General features: G+C 35.8%; 1 non-coding gene across 1 annotated transcript; it reads right to left on the reverse strand.

The window, feature by feature from the left end:
* Positions 1–1,662: 1,662 nt before the first annotated feature.
* LOC149493201 (small nucleolar RNA R71) lies at positions 1,663–1,768 on the reverse strand. The gene has a single exon (XR_016318623.1). It is a non-coding gene; the product is annotated as a small nucleolar RNA R71 (small nucleolar RNA).
* Between the last annotated feature and the right edge of the window lie 2,096 nt (positions 1,769–3,864).

Genomic DNA, 3,864 nt, shown 5'->3' on the forward strand with positions numbered 1-3,864 from the left:
AAGGATTCTATTTTCCTAAAAGGAGTCAGACTTGCCTTCAGGACCTCTATATAAAGAAAGGAACTTCTCATAGCAAGGGGTATCGTTTTCTTTGTACACTTCTTTACATAGTTCTCTCTTCTCAAAGATTTCAAGCTTCAAATAATTGTGCTAAGATTCAAGGAAGCCATCAACATAGTTGTGATACAGTTTTTATTCTAAACTTTTCATCTTGTTTCTTTCTTTATTATTGTCTTTAAATATGATGAATGATTCAAGTGTGATTGAGTTTAATTTAATTACTATGTCTAGCTAAACTTTTATACTAGGGATTTGATGTAATTTAATTCGATTCCAGCTTATAATATTAGATTTATTTTTCTTTGTTCTTGTTATAACTTATTATTGTGCTTAAGGCTTCCAGGCAGAAAAATTCCCCTGGATTGAATTATTTCAATAACATCATTCGGGAGAAGGGTTATTGATATGAATAAGGTAATAATTTACTTGAGAATAATAACTTGATGTGGAAACTATATGGTTTGACTCAAGGGGGGCTTTCATAAGTTAATAAAGTATTAAGTTGTGAATTCATAAAACAACCATAAAACCTAATGATCTGATTCATGTTTAATTTCACTATTAATATAGGTGATTAAATTGGATTAGAATAGCTAACAATAAATCGGGAGAGCTTGTTAGTAACCTTAGGGTTGTTTTCTCCTACTTGAACAATTAAACTTGATTAATGAACTAATAGAACAAGCTGGATAGAATTAAATGAAATCAAATTCCCTAGTAGCTTAATCCCCTGATTTCTTTTCACCTAAATTTTGTGTTTGATCTCTTTTACTTTGAATTTTATTTACTTTACAGCGAACTCCTTTTATCATCGTCTAAATAATAATAGGTTAACATAATTTTGGTAATTGATAAACAATCTCTGTGGATACGATACTTTCTTACTCTATACTACTTGATGCGATTTCGTACACTTGCGAAAAACGCTGTCAAGTTTTTGGCGCCGTTGCCGGGGATTGGCATATCAATATCAATACGAATTACCCTGTTGTTAATTTAGACACTCTTTTTATTTTTACTTAATTTTCTCCTAAGAATTATTCCAAGTGTTTTATGCAAAGAAGATCAAGGACGACTGAACCTTTAGTCTTTGACCCAGAAATTGAAAGAACCTTTCGTAGGCACAACGCTGCAAGAAAAGCAAGAGAAATAAAACTCGATCAACAAGCAGACATGGCCAACGAAAACGAAAACAGAAACGAAAACGTAGTTGGACCACCACTTCAACATCCGATCCGTACCTTAAGGGATTATACAACACCTAATCTGAATGGGACAACCTCAAGTATTACAAGACCTAGGGTAGAAGCTAATAACTTTGAGATTAAACCTGCAATTATCCAAATGCTCTCTACCTCGATCCAATATGGAGGTTTGCCTAGTGAAGATCCTAATGCTCACATCACCAATTTTTTGGAAATTTGTGACACATTCAAACAAAATGGTGTTTCTGAAGATGCAATCAAATTAAGACTTTTTCCATTCACTCTTAGGGATAAAGCTAGAGCATGGTTACAATCATGTCCCGCTGGAAGTTTTACCACATGGGATGAATTAGCTCAAAAATTTCTAGCTAAATTCTTTCCATCCTCAAAAACCACCAAGTTGCGCAATGAGATAATGACATTTGCTCATCATGATCAAGAGAGCTTGTATGAAGCTTGGGAAAGATTCAAGGACTTGCTAAGAAAGTGTCCGCATCACAGTTTGCCCAAGTGGTTACAGGTACAAACTTTCTATAATGCTCTATCTCCTAATATTAAAATCACTTTAGATGCAGCTGCAGGTGGATCTTTTGAAAAGAAAGGTATTAATGAAGCATATGAGTTGATAGAGGAGATGGCAAGCAACAGCCACTACCAAAATAATACCGAAAGAAGAAGAACTGCAGGAGTCTATGAAATAGACGCCATTACAGCACTTAATGCCAAGGTAGATAACATGGTAAGGAAATTGGACATGTTAACTACTAACCCTGTGAATGCTGTTATGCAAATTTGTGATAGGTGCAATGGACAACATGGAATTGGGGAATGCATCATGGACTCTTTAAATCCACAAACTTTGGAGCAAGTGAACTATGTGATGAATCAAGGAAGAAAGAATTACCCTTATTCAAATTCATATGATAACAGGTTAAGGAATCATCCTAATCTATCCTATGGTAATCCTAACAATGCCTTGAATGCACCACCAGGTTTCCACCCTCCAGAAAAGAAATCCCATGATGACCTCCTCACTGCTCTTTCTAAATCACACATGGAATTCATGAATGAAACCAGAGAAAACCATAAAATCCAGCAAGCTGCAATCAGGAATTTGGAGATCCAATTGGGGCAATTTGCAAACATGATGGCATCTCGACCTCAAGGTACGTTACCTAGCAATACTGAAAAGAATCCAAAAGAACAAGTGCAGGCTATCACTTTGAGAAGTGGCAAACAATTAGATGAACCACCAAAGAAAGAAAAGGAAGTAAAAGAATAACCAAGGGTGCCTATCATTGACTTAGAGGAGAAAGAAAAGGTAAAACCTTATGTTCCCCCTGTCCCCTTTCCACAAAGATTAAAGAAAGCACAAGATGACAAGAGCTTCCTCAAGTTTCTGGATGTGTTTAAGAAGCTCCAAATCAATATTCCTTTTGCTGAAGCTCTTGCTCAAATGCCTAGTTATGCTAAATTCTTAAAAAATATCCTGAGCAAGAAACGAAAAATTGATAATCAAGGAACGGTAATGTTAACCGAGGAGTGCAGTGCAATTATCCAAAACAAACTGCCTCCAAAGTTAAAAGATCCAGGAAGTTTTTCTATCCCTTGTAACATTGGTAATCTTGACTTTGAAAAGGCTTTGGCAGATTTGGGTGCTAGCATTAATCTTATGTCCTATGAAGTTTTTAAGATGCTAGGTATGGGAGAGCTCAAACCAACAAGGATGTCTTTGCAATTAGCATATCGTTCAATTAAATATCCTAGAGGGATTGTAGAAGATGTGCTTGTAAAGGTAGGTACATTCATCTTTCTTGTTGATTTTGTCATTCTTGATATTGATGAAGACAGGGAAGGATCTCTAATCCTTGGAAGACCCTTTCTTGCAACTGCAAGAGCATTAATTGATGTTTATGAGGGTAAGTTGACTCTAAGAGTTGGACAGGAAGAGATTGTGTTTGATGTACTTAAATCTTGTAAACTCCCTATGGATCATGGAGACTGTTTTAGAATTGACGTAGTAGATGAATGTGTGGAGACCACTTTGCATGTTGAAAATAATGTTAATGAATCAAGCATCTTGAATGAAAAAGAAAAGGAATCACCTAAGCATGAACTGAAACAACTTCCACCTCATTTAAAACATGCATTCTTAGGTGAGGACCACTCTTTTCCTGTTATTATTTCTTCTCACTTAACGCTTGATCAAGAGGAAAGGTTGTTGCAGGTTCTACGTAGGCACAAGAAAGCATTAGGGTGGTCTATTTCGGATTTACAAGGAATAAGCCCAAGTGTGTGTATGCATAAAATCTTGATGGAAGAAGACTACAAACCTTCAATCAAACATCAAAGGCGATTGAACCCGAACATGAAAGAGGTAGTCAAGGCTGAAATTATTAAACTCTTACATGCCGACATCATTTATCCAATTTCAGACAGTAATTGGGTGAGTCCTGTCCAAGTTGTTCCAAAGAAGGGAGGTATGACTGTTATTTCTAATGAAAACAATGAATTAATCCCCACAAGAACAGTCACAGGTTGACGTGTGTGTATAGATTATAGAAAATTAAATAAAGCAACACGCAAAGATCACTTTCCC

This window comes from Jatropha curcas, chromosome 10 (genome assembly GCF_041381405.1).
Source record: "Jatropha curcas cultivar XTBG-Jc1 chromosome 10, XTBG_Jcur_1.0, whole genome shotgun sequence".
Lineage (NCBI taxonomy): Eukaryota > Viridiplantae > Streptophyta > Magnoliopsida > Malpighiales > Euphorbiaceae > Jatropha > Jatropha curcas.